The following is a 13,450-nucleotide window of genomic DNA, read 5'->3' as shown; positions in this document are numbered from 1 at the left end:
TGCCTATGAATCACTCCATTTCCAATCTCTTGAGTATCGTAAATTGAAAATCTTAAGGGGAGTAACGGTGGGGTATGAGAGGGTTACAGAGCCAAGAGTGTTTAGAGTCCGAGGTTCCAAGTTTTAAGCGTTCTTTCACACCGAGTAGGTCATTTCCAGCGATGACTGCCAAACTCTGGAATACCCGCCTAAAAGATCAGCGAGTGACTAAAAACTAACTCAAGTTTAGAAAGAAAGGGAAAGCCTGGTGTTGTGCTCAGGAATTGTAGTTGGTTAAGAGTGGTTTAACAAACTTGAATTTGATGTTTTTTATGGTTTTATTGACTGCCTTGTTTCAAATTATAACTAGAGTTTTAGTGAGAGAGCATCAAGTGTAATGAATTTTCGGATAGGCTAAATATTTTATGTATTGCTGTTCTCCGTTTTTATTGCTTGCGACTTTTATGTGTAAAATCTATGTGTATTGTGAAGCGATCTGATGCTCTTGTTAGCAATGTTCACGCTATATACATCTTTTTAAAAACATCTTGGTTTCCAGGTTGCTTACAGTGGAGGACTAGAGGATCTGGCTACAGCTTCAAGCCAGAGACAGATGTTGAAGCATACCTAAACCCCTATTCATGAACATGTATACAATATACATCCTTTCCTTACCTTAGAACTGCACATGATACAATGGTTAATTACCTACACAATTACTCAGTAGCAAAGGGTGAGCTGCAGTGATGCATTATTAAAAAATGTATACAGAGTCACTGGTACCTTCGAAAAATCCCAAACCAACTGGTAAATTTGAGGACCCCAAGGGGAACCATGGACAAGGTGTACTGTCCAGGTAAGTGCCTATTAAGCATCATTTTAAGGTGAGTTTCCAGAGTTCCCAAATGTTTTCCCATGGAGAACAGGGCAAACCCAAAAGGGTTACTGTGTACATTGGGAAAGGTAAGGTAAGTTTACCTTGTACTCCACTGGTGTATCAGAAGCGCTAACCATCCTGAGAGGACACCAAGAGGAAGCACTAAAGAGCACTCTCCCACCCTCCCCATCCTCCCTGCTTAAGCCTCTCCCTCCTATTCCCCCCACCCCTTCCTCACCCTCACCCCCTTCCTTTCCCTCCTCCTTGCTTTCCTCCCTCTTGCTCCCAGCTCTACTCTACTTCTCTCCCATTCCCTCTGTCTAATTGCTCTAGATACTGTTTTGTTGGCTGATTCAAAATTGTAATTTATGCTTCTTTAGTTACTGTTATTTGTTATGTTAATGTATCATGTTGTTGTTAATGTGCAGCGCGTTGGTGTAAAGTGCTATATAAACCAAATAAATACAAATGCAAACACAAACAGTCCTGGCCAAGGGTTTGAGAACCAACAGGCCAGGAAGAGCTATTTGTGGAGAGAACAGAAAGCCTTCTCCAGTCAATGGAAATCACAACACCGCTGCTTCCAGGCCCACGGGACACAAGATGAACATTTGCGGAATATACCAGGATTCCATGACCCCAGGAAAAATACTCATGGCACTGGATGGGACAGATTTGGCCAGGAACAGCAGGATAATGGTGATTTTGGGTGCCAAATTTAGGTCAGGCTAGTCATGGTTGCAACCTTCAAAATGAAGGAACTTAGACCCACGACCCATAACCCATCGAGGATGTCGAAGACCAAAAGGAACAACAAACAGGGCACCTGAGAGGAAGAGCTGGATTTTAGAACTAGGAGCATCCACGAAGAGGGCAAAATGGGCATGAAAGTACCCTGACAAACATCCCAAGACAGCTCAGGGGAGCCAGAAGGGGCAGCCTTGCCTCAAAAAATGGGCCCACAACAGTGGCTATGGCAGGAAGCAACACAAACTTGAGCTGTGGTGGGGCAGAAGCAAGACACCCGAGTTCCAATGTAGGACTCCCCTCCGCCTTATGGCACTTGGGCCAGAAGAAGTTGAAAGGGAGGAAGCACTGCAAAGGCCAGGAAAGATGTCCAATGAACGAACAGCCATTCCAAGCAGTCAGGGGGGCAGTAGGAAGCTAAGAGAGATCTGGGGATAGGATTTCACCAGCAGATAATTAGCAAGGGACCAGGGATAAGGACCTAAGGTCCAGCCAATGAGGCCACACCCCGGCCTAAAGCAGTAACCCATCATCAGCATCAGACTTCCAGAAGTTCAGGTACAGCATCTTGAAACTGCACAGGGCAGCCCAGTAATATGTTTGCTTATGGGCTGGCCTAAGCCAGCTGTCACGTCCGCTCCCTCCGCTCCCTCTAGGGGGCGGCTCACGTGGTCTTTCTGGCACAGGTGGAGACTAGTTCCATGCATCGCCTCTACTTCCTCCAACATGGCGGTAGCAAGGAAAAGCAGCGTACCAGCCTTCCGACTCCGGGAGTGTCGGATGACTCCGCCCCCAACCTCGCAGAATGGATTTCCTTCGGCGGCGACTTCGGTCCAGCGCGTTGCTACTGTTTTCAGAGGCCACGCACCGTAAGTTCGTTATTCTAGGCTAGCTCTCTTTACTATCCGAAGACTACGCTTGTCTGTAATCTTTCTACCGTCTCTCCTTTTCTCAGTGTCAGACTCCTCTGTCCTTGGTCCTCCGCCCTACCCGCTCTCCACACGCATACACCGGAGGCAGTTGTTCTACACTCTTCAGTACGTATAGTTCCGTACCCCCCCTAGCATACATATCCTTTCATTCGTTCCCTCACTAACCTTTTTCCATCCTTCAGTCTCTTCAGAATGGACAGGGAGTTACTTTTTCCTACGCGCGGAACAGGTTACAACCTCCGTTCAAGCCGTCCTACATCTCCTCAACAGACATTCAGAATTAAAGGTATATCGCTCACTAGAGTCTACTTCCGCAATCTCTCCCTTCTCTAATCACCACCTGGTTTCTCTCATCAGGATAATTCGCGATAGCAAGTCCAACTCCCGAAGTCACTCCTGGGGAATCAAGACTCGCCCATCGCTTCTTCCGAGTTCCTGGCACGGCAGGGTTTTCTCCCCCACGAGGGTTTCCCTGACTTCCCCTCCTCGACCTGGGTTACTCCGGCGCGGGAAGAGGGGGTTAGGTGAGCTTTCCATTCAGCTCTACGAATTCCTACTGGACCAGGTTAGTGTTGTCTTGTTGTTTATCTGATATCTGCAGTAAGGACTGTGATCACCGTGCCTTTGGAATTGAAAAGAACATAGATTGTTACAGTTAGCAACGCCTAATAATTTCAAGGCTATATCGGCCTCACATTCTTTATTGGTAGAGTCAGAGGATCCATTATGGACCAACAAATAAAACAAATAATGGCAGTGGTTCAGTCCTTGTCAACCGAGGTCCAGCAATTGAAGCTAGAGAATACCGGCTTAAGGCAACAGGTGGGTCGAGCAGCCCATAGCTCTGAAGTACCCCCTGGCCCATTACCCACAGGACGTTTTGATGGTAATCCCCATGCAGTCAAGGAGTTTCTTGAGTCCTGTTCTGTACAGTTCGCCTTTAAGGCAGCCTTTTTCCCGACAGACAGAGACAAGGTGGGCCATATGATTGCCCAAATGTCAGGGGCTGAGTTAGCTTGGGCCACTCCTTTAGTTACCAGCAACAATCCCATACTCGATTCCTACCTTGCCTTTTGCAACAGCGTAAAGAGTATGTTCGGGAGACAGGAGATAACCATTGCCTCACAGGAAAGGTTATTGGATTTTAAACAGGGTAGTCAGGATCTCCTTACCTATATCACACGCTTTAAGCAACTAGCTTCTGACACGGCTTGGGCCGATGAAGCTTTGATGACCATCTTCCGAAGAGGACTTTCAGAGGATTTAAAGGACGAAGTGTCCCGAGTCCCACGTCCACATAATATGGCAGAATACATCTCACTGGTTATGCAGTTAGACTATAGACTGCAAGAAAGACAGAAAGAAAGAAAGAAAGGAAAGAGCAGACAAACCACCGAAGGGACCCTGTCTCCTATTAGACCAGTTCCTTCCGAGGAGCCGATGCAAATTGGGAATACGAGAGGCCCTTTATCCGTGGAAGAACGTACCAGAAGGCGTACGCAGGGACTTTGTATGTATTGTGGAGATAGCTCTCATTCGGTCAAGGAATGTCCCCATGCACCCCCTAGGAAGGCGGGAAACGCCAGCACCCGGCCGTAAGGGGAACAACGGTACAGGGTTCCAGAGTTACTAGTTCCCTTCAAAGCATTCCCAGGGTTCAACAGGATCTATCCACGGAAAACCACATGATAGTACTTGGAGTTACGCTAGCTTGGGGTAGCACAAGATTGGAAAACGTGCCCGCACTTATCGATGGCGGAGCCGCAGGAAATTTCGTAGATGACACATTTGCTACTAGACAGGGGATTACAAAAGTACCCAAGGCGTTAATGATCCCAGTTGAGAGTGTGGACGGTAGCCCTCTTACTTCCGGTCCCATAAAAGACCACACTTCTCCTCTCACGATGACAATAGCGGCACATCAAGAGATCCTGAAATTAGATTTAATCAAGACTGCGCATTATCCTGTAATCTTAGGATTGCCATGGCTGAGATTACACAACCCCTTTATTAACTGGACAGCTGGTACTCTTTTTTTGGGGTCAGAACATTGTGTTCACAACTGCCATAACTTAATCGCCTCCACATCCAAGAACAAGCCCTCTCAAGAGTCTTTTTGTGTCACAAATAAGATTCTTAACGAAGTAAACACTCTTCCCCAGAAATATCAGGAATTCCACCAGGTCTTTGCAAAGACAGAATTCACCGAATTACCACCTCATCGCAGAGATGACTGTTGTATAGATCTGGTTCCAAATAGTCCTCTCCCTTTTGGTCGCATGTACATATTGTCCGCCAAGGAAAAAGAGGCACTGAAAGAATATCTGAAGACAAATCTAGAAAATGGCTTAATCACGGAATCCACCTCTCCTGCAGCGGCTTCACTCTTCTTTATTCCAAAGAAAAACACGTCCGAGTTACGTCCCTGCATTGACTTCAGAGGATTAAATAAAATCACAGTGCCGGACAAGTATCCCATGCCGCTTATTCCAGATATCTTGGAAACGCTTAGAGGAGCTAAACTCTACACTAAACTGGATCTACGCTGTGCTTATCACCTCATCCGCATAAGAAAAGGGGACGAATGGAAGACCGCCTTTCGGACACCATTCGGTCACTTCCAATATACTGTAATGCCATTTGGATTAGCCAATGCCCCAGCAACATTCCAAAGGTTTATGGACCACATTTCTGCAGATATATCCCTACATTTTGTCATGGTCTATTTAGATGACATTTTGGTATTTTCATCCACCCTTTCAGACCATGTCATTCATGTTAAAGAAGTCTTACACAGATTACAGAAGAACCATCTCTTTTGTAAATTAGAGAAATGCGAATTCCATAAAGACAAAGTGGCATATCTAGGGTATATCCTGTCCGATCAAGGAGTCTCCATGGACCCCTCAAAGGTGTCAGCTATACTTGATTGGCCAGCCCCCAAGTCAGTTAAAGAAATACAGCGGTTTCTTGGCTTCGCGAATTTCTACAGGCGCTTCATTCCACATTTCTCTTCCCTCAAACATCCCATCACTCACCTGCTAAAGAAAGGGGTTGTGTTTCGATGGACAAATGAAACTCAGGAATCCTTTCAGGAGCTAAAAGCCCTATTCACTAGAGCTCCTATCTTGGCAAAGCCGGATCAGCTTCACAGATTCATAGTGGAATCAGATGCCTCAGACCAATGTATTGGAGCTGTTCTGTTACAACCGGACGACAGGGAGTTCGAAAGACCCATTGCTTACCTATCGAAGACTCTGTCCCCGGCGGAAGTACATTACACGGTTCTCGAGAAAGAATTGCTCGCGATCAAGAGGGCCTTTGAAGAATGGCGTCATTTACTTTTGGGAGCATTATTTCCCATTGAAGTAAGAACCGACCATCACAACCTCCGAGCACTGCAATATGCCCAAACCAACAATAGTAGACAGGCTAGATGGGCGCATTTTTTTTTCACCCTTCCGGGTTACCTTCACTTTCATACCGGGCAAGACTAATCTCAAAGCGGATGCTTTATCCCGCAGTAATCCACGAAAAGGAGCTCCCTTTCAGCCAGAACCTATGTTTCCCAACCTGGTCACAGTGCCTGTTGTCCATTCTTTTCTTCAAAAGATAGCACTAAGGACAAGAAATCTGGACTTGGATCGGGACGATACCCTTCGAGAACTAGGACTTACTGCTGATCAGGGTCTTCTTTTCAAGGAAGACAAGATGTACCTTCCCGACCAAGAACTACAATTAGAAGTACTTCAAATGTGTCATGACTCCAAGGCAACCGGGCATAGAGGAACCCTCAATACTACAGAACAGATTCAACGGCACTTCTGGTGGCCGACGCTTCGCAAGGATGTACAGGACTATGTTGCGTCTTGTCCGGTGTGTCTACAAACCTAGACCCCAAGGATTCCTCCTATTGGCAAACTAATTCTTACCCAAATTCCTACGAAACCTTGGCAAATAATATCAACGGACTTTATCGTGGATCTACCAAGGTCAGAGGGTTGTAATACCATCCTGGTGACAATAGACTCTTTAACCAAATTGGCGCATTTCGTCCCTCTCCCATCTGTTCCATCTGCACCTGTTATGGCCAGGGTATTCGTGGAACGCATTTTTTCACTCCACAGACTACCGGAGGTCATTATCTCGGATAGAGGACCACAATACACGTCACAGTACTGGAAACATATATGTCGCTTACTAGGGATCTCAAGAGTGCTCAGTTCCGGATACCATCCTCAGACCAACGGCCAGACGGAACGTTTAAATCAAACCCTGGAAGCATATCTAAGATGTTACATATCAGCTCTACAAGATAATTGGAAGGCTTTACTGCCTATAGCAGAATTTGCTTATAATAATGTGGTACATTCCACCATACGCGTTAGTCCTTTCTTTAGTACATTTGGATTTCATCCAGAGGTGTACCCATCAACTGTTCCCACGGCTACTCAGTATCCGGATTTAGAAGGGTTAATAGCCTCCATTCAACAAGGACATCAAAATGCACAGGAAGCTCTGAAGGATGCTCATGAACGCTATAAGATACAAGCCGACAAGCATCGGAGTCCAACACCTTCCATTCAAGTTGGTGACAAGGTATGGTTGTCAGGTAAATATCTCCCCAAGAGTTTGAAACCTTCAAAGTTGTCGCCGAGATACTTTGGACCCTTTTTGGTTCTTGAAAATAAGGGTCTGGCTGCTTTCAAGTTACGTCTCCCTTTTTCTTGGAAGCGCATACACCCTACATTCCATATTTCTCAGCTGAAGCCTGACGTACAATCCCGATTCCATGTGTCTAAGAAGGGAACTCCCCCTCCAGTCCTGACAAGTGAAGGTCCGGAATACGAAGTCTCCTCGATCTGTGATTCACGCTATAGAAGAGGGGTACTACAGTTCCTTATAGACTGGAAGGGATATTCTCAGGCGGAACGTTCTTGGGAACCCGCCTCAGCGGTTCATGCTCCCCGTTTGGTTCGCAGGTTCTACCGCCTGCACCCTGGCAAGCCGGGTTTCGTCGCCCTTCGGAGGGGGCATACTGTCACGTCCGCTCCCTCCGCTCCCTCTAGGGGGCGGCTCACGTGGTCTTTCTGGCACAGGTGGAGACGAGTTCCATGCATCGCCTCTACTTCCTCCAACATGGCGGTAGCAAGGAAAAGCAGCGTACCAGCCTTCCGACTCCGGGAGTGTCGGATGACTCCGCCCCCAACCTCGCAGAATGGATTTCCTTCGGCGGCGTCTTCGGTCGAGCGCGTTGCTACTGTTTTCAGAGGCCACGCACCGTAAGTTCGTTATTCTAGGCTAGCTCTCTTTACTATCCGAAGACTACGCTTGTCTGTAATCTTTCTACCGTCTCTCCTTTTCTCAGTGTCAGACTCCTCTGTCCTTGGTCCTCCGCCCTACCCGCTCTCCACTCGCATACACCGGAGGCAGTTGTTCTACACTCTTCAGTACGTATAGTTCCGTACCCCCCCCTAGTATACATATCCTTTCATTCGTTCCCTCACTAACCTTTTTCCATCCTTCAGTCTCTTCAGCATGGACAGGGAGTTACTTTTTCCTACGCGCTGAACAGGTTACAACCTCCGTTCAAGCCGTCCTACATCTCCTCAACAGACATTCAGAATTAAAGGTATATCGCTCACTAGAGTCTACTTCCGCAATCTCTCCCTTCTCTAATCACCACCTGGTTTCTCTCATCAGGATAATTCGCGATAGCAAGTCCAACTCCCGAAGTCACTCCTGGGGAATCAAGACTCGCCCATCGCTTCTTCCGAGTTCCTGGCACGGCAGGGTTTTCTCCCCCACGAGGGTTTCCCTGACTTCCCCTCCTCGACCTGGGTTTCTCCAGCGCGGGAAGAGGGGGTTAGGTGAGCTTTCCATTCAGCTCTACGAATTCCTACTGGACCAGGTTAGTGTTGTCCTGTTGTTTATCTGATATCTGCAGTAAGGACTGTGATCACCGTTCCTTTGGAATTGAAAAGAACATAGATTGTTACACCAGCTTTCAAAACATCACCAGCAGGCACACAAAGGTTTTGACAGTCAATCAGGCTGACTCTAAAAACAGACAAACACATTGGTCAATCCACACTGCCGTGGGAAGTCTAGAGGACTTTAAACCAATTTACAAGCATTGTGGTCCAAATAGACAATGGGATTGTCCAATATCAAATCTCTGGGAGCCAGGCTTACAATATGGGCTCCCAGACAGGTGCAATTTGCTACTAACATGTTACAAGTTGCTAGAACCCTAGTGATGTACAGTAGATAATTTTGTGTCAAGGGAGACTCACGCAAAGCCACTAGAGCAAGGGCGATTTAAAATGACAACTCACTGCCTGCAAGCGCTCTATCAACAATGAAGCCCAATGCCCAGTTTACCAAATACTTTGATGATGACCAGAGTCCATGCTAGAGAAATTGGAGGGCTCTTCGAAACTCTAGCTTTGCAAGAAGGGTTCCCAGGAGAAGGGAAATTATACTGTCACCAGTACCAATAGCATATAAAAAAACAAAATGGCAGCTGGCCTTTAAATATACCTCGGGTAGGCTTGTGCCTAATCACAGGACACTGACCACATAGACCAATCATTAAAACTGTCTGCTCAGAATACAGAGGGGTAGAACATGCCTTAAGCCACAACCACATGGAGGAAAGACAAACATGTAAAAGGCCATCAGTTCAGTCGGAAGATGTTGGTGGTTTTGGCAGAAGCTGGAAGAAGATGTGTGGGAAGGAATGGCATGCCAGAAGTTGACTGGGGAGAGTGGAGACTGCAAAGGAGAATTGGAATTGTTGCGAAGAAGGAGCTATTGTAGTGAAGTGGAGGTGTCATCTACAGAAGAGGTTGGAGAGGAGAATTGGAGGTTGGGAGGAGGGAGACCTATCAGAGGAGTCATCTGGAAAGTAGGTTGGGGAGGACAATTAGAGGTTGCGATGAGTGCGAGAGCTGTTGGAGGATTAGAGCTGTCATCTAGAGGCGGTCTGGGAGAGAAATTAGAGGTTGGGACAAGTAGGAGCTGTTGGATGATGGGAGATATGACTGGGAGAAGGGAGGAGGGGGCTGGGAAGAGAAGGAAGTTTACAGCTGCAGAGAGCTACTGAAGAAGGAAAGTCATCAACTAGAGGGGGATGTAGCCTTATGCCAATCAAGAAGGAGGTGGGTCTGTGTTTGACTATAATGAATGGCCAGGCTAGGGAGGTTCCAGCAGGTCAAATTGGTCCAGAGCAGACATCAGAGACCAGTGTAGATACTAGATGGTGCTGCCACACTAAGGGTCAAAGATCATGCTGCAGATACAAAAAGGAGGGGATAAGACATTGGTGGACAATCCTATCTCAGCAGAGATGTCCGAGAGACAAAGCCTGATTAAGAGGACTAAGGAACTCTGGGGAGACATCTCGACCCTGCCTGAGATTCTCCTTTAGCAAGAGACCCTGGAAGGAACCCTCTGACTGTGGCAGAGATGGAGAGAACCCAATCAGTCTATGTGTGCCCGGACAGAACACAGACTGAAATGGATTTGGGAACTCCAAAACTTGAAGGCTAAAAACAAAGACCATGGTGCTCTGCCAACCTGAATTAGGGACAGAGAGAGCCCAACCTTCTCATTTGGGGAACAATCGTTTTACTTTTGTTGTATAAATAAATGAACAGTAGTAAGAACTCTATTCCTACATCCACCTCTTTGTGCCTCCTATGCCCTGGTGATACTGTTTCATGAATCTCGTTTATTGAGTGGCAGCCAGTGCAGAACAACACTTGGAGCACAACCCCTTCCATTATGCACATGCTGACTCAAACAGGGTAGTCAATTCATCAAAACGCTAGTAGTGGCACAAGTGACCTCTCACACCTAATGCGATTTCCGAAATTGACATCTGTGACTTGTGGCCTGTTGCCTACACAAGCTGTATGTATGATCTTTGATCTTGATAAAAACAGGAAGTGAGATCACTTATGTAAACAAAAGCAACAATGGATTAATAACATAAAAATGTATTAAAGCAAACAAATGTTACTTCAGTTACAAACCATATATTATTAGGGTGCTGCCTTTATAAGAGCAAGGATGTCATTTAGGAGTTCCCAGGGGTCGCACTTGTTACCGCCGAGGTCTCCCTTGCTACATCTAAAACCTAAAAAAGATCCTCAGCTGTGGCCAATGCCATGTGGCTCTTTGTTTCTAGAGCGGCTGGCTTTCTTGTTCAGGCTTCTTAAAAAAAACAGGGGGTTCCACAAGTGTGACACTTTGATCAGTGACCATAAATAATAAAGAATAGGAATAACAAATAATTTGTCTTTCAGGAATTCTATCCAATAATTGCTAGACTCGTTAAAGGTTTATTTCAGGCACACTTCAGGGGGCGAGAGTCACTGATTTCGTCTGTTCTTAAACACTGGTGAACAGTATGGTTGAGTTATGCCAGTGAGTGGAAGCGCTAGACCGTGTTATTACAGTAAAGCACCTCTAGAATCTATTGGTACTAGCTGCTGCACACTAGTGGAACAAGTAGGCTCCTCCAACCTACTCCAAAACTGAACCAGGAATGGTAATTGTTACACCAATTTGATGCGCTGCTAGTTCACAAGAGTAAGAACAGGCTTATTAAATGAGCAATTCTTGATGCCGCAAAATGCCAATGTCCATATAAAAGAGTGCTTCTCAAGCAAAACTTGTAGAAATATTTTATTTGCGTTCCGTTGCCAAAATAATTTGCCAACACGTGTTTCGACCTCCAGAGCATCAATTCACGTGGCATTTGTTAAGAAACTCCTCGTATAAATTGACCGGCTTTACACAGTTATTGCGTTACTGCAAACATGCAACAATGTACGCACAGTACATATGATATCAGAATTTTGACTCTGGCTCGCTTGCAACACTGATTCTGTGCAGGGAATCAGTGGATGGAATTTTCAACAGAGCTTTGCCTTGAAAAAGACCTTTTGGAGGTCAAAACACGTGTTGGCAAATTTCTTTGGCAACGGAACGCAGGTAGGAGCTAAATAGTCCCCCAGCTCCCCTCAATTTCGAGTCTAGCAATTATTTTATAGAATTCCCGAAAGACAAATTGTTATTCCTATTCCTTCTTATTTAGGGTCACTCATGAAAGATGGATTGAATTGTGTACTTTTCAAGCCAATTTTTATAAACACAGAAATATTTAAAAAAGATGGCTTGAAAAGTATGCAAACCATAAGGTACCCACACACACATATAAAAATGCTAAATATTTGTGTGCGTACCTTACTATGGTTTGTGTACTTTTCAAGCCATCTTTTATAAACAGAGAAACACTTTTATAAAAGATGGCTTGCATAGTACACAACCCATAGCAAGGTACGCATACAAATATGTAAATGCTTACATATATTTATATATTTTTTTGCGTACATGGTTTGCGTACTTATCAGCCAAAATGAAGGCCCCTCTCGATTTCTTCCCCCACTTAAAGCCCTGGGGAAGTGTGTTATAGAAGTGCTGCATGCAGAGACTCGGTTTGTGGTGCAGGAATTCAACTACAAAGGGGCTGAATGTTACTGAGCAGGTGTGTTTGTACACTACAGAGGTATACGTGCACACAGCTTTGCATGTGTTTTGGAATCAATTACCTGCACGGCGGCCCTTTGGCCAACTCAAAGCGCTTTTACTTGGAGTTTATTAAAAAGCTACCAGAGAAGTGTTCTACCTCGTTCAACGTGATCCTGGACCCATCTACTATGAGGTTAGCTCTATTATACAACAGCCTTGCATCCAAACCTAGGAACACTTAAGCTGCTGCATGGCTAACAGTACAAGCATACAATGCTGGAGCACGCAGGAAAGTTGGGTGGCAGTATGGGAATTCTCAAAGTAGGATGTGATTTGACCTGGTGCTCCTTTTCTACCAGTCCCCTAGACTGAAATCTATGGCAGTTTTTACGTCCTGCTACGAGCATTCTGGGGATGGCAAAAGTGGGGTTCGATGCTGCATCTCTCTTTTTGTGAAGCAGGTTCTACAAAGCATGACTTGCAAGGGTAGCCATTTTCACATTTCTCTAGTGATTTTGGGTCACACAGAGATTCAGAGTCAGTTTACTAGATGAAACAAGATGGTCGCGTGGGCGGAGTTCTATATTCTGTTGAACGGCTGGAAATCAAAGGAATGGCACTTACAAAGATTCTGATGTTTTTGTTGTCATGAGCTGGGCATATTGTTGGGAGTAGTAGTAAATATAACTGTGTGTGGGGGCAATACCTAAGACATTTCAGGCGACATGGGGTAGTTAAAGCCCCTCTCAACCTCCTCCCTCAACACCCAACATACACAGACACAGAGTACATCCGTCACTTTGACACCTTCGCCTTCTGCTATATATCAGCAGACACTGTCAGATTTGTGTGGATTAAAGCATAATTGTGGGCGGAGCAGGCGATTACACGCGCCAACCCATTTCTGGTTACAGACTGTGTCAGGGTACAACTGTGTGTGGTTGAAATTTGACTGATGTGACCAGAGATGTGCCACAACTAATGTGCTCCATTCTTCTCCAAACATCAAGTTCCAGTGTAGCCACAAAAGAGATAAATAGTCTGACAAGGTGAAGCAGACTGTTGTGCTACAGGTATTGGGCATGAACGATGCTCCCGTGAAGTTGCAATACGTTGAGAGAGGTTTTACAGGACCCTTGAGCACCAATCACGAGCATAATAAACAGAGAAAGAAGGCTCACTGAGCAGGTACAGTTAGTCATAATGGAGGCCCAGGCAAAGGTGAAAAAAATAAATATTGCAGGCCTAATTACACAATCTGATTCCAACCCCAGAAAACACTGAAAGAAATCTGCTCGAAAAGGGAAAGCGAGACACCGCCAGCAGGTCTCGTACAACAATAAATAAGTAAATAAACAAATGTAACCTTGATGAA

General features: G+C 45.7%; 1 protein-coding gene across 2 annotated transcripts in view; it reads right to left on the bottom strand.

The window, feature by feature from the left end:
• Positions 1–13,450, bottom strand: part of ARHGEF26 (Rho guanine nucleotide exchange factor 26) — a 736,698-nt gene that overhangs the window by 615,389 nt on the left and 107,859 nt on the right. The window lies entirely within an intron of this gene.

The sequence above is a fragment of the Ambystoma mexicanum genome, chromosome 10, assembly GCF_040938575.1.
Source record: "Ambystoma mexicanum isolate Mex_15411 chromosome 10, UKY_AmexF1_1, whole genome shotgun sequence".
NCBI lineage: Eukaryota > Metazoa > Chordata > Amphibia > Caudata > Ambystomatidae > Ambystoma > Ambystoma mexicanum.
The sequence above is the reverse complement of the archived record's forward strand: the minus strand, read 5'-3'. Positions and strand labels throughout refer to the sequence as shown.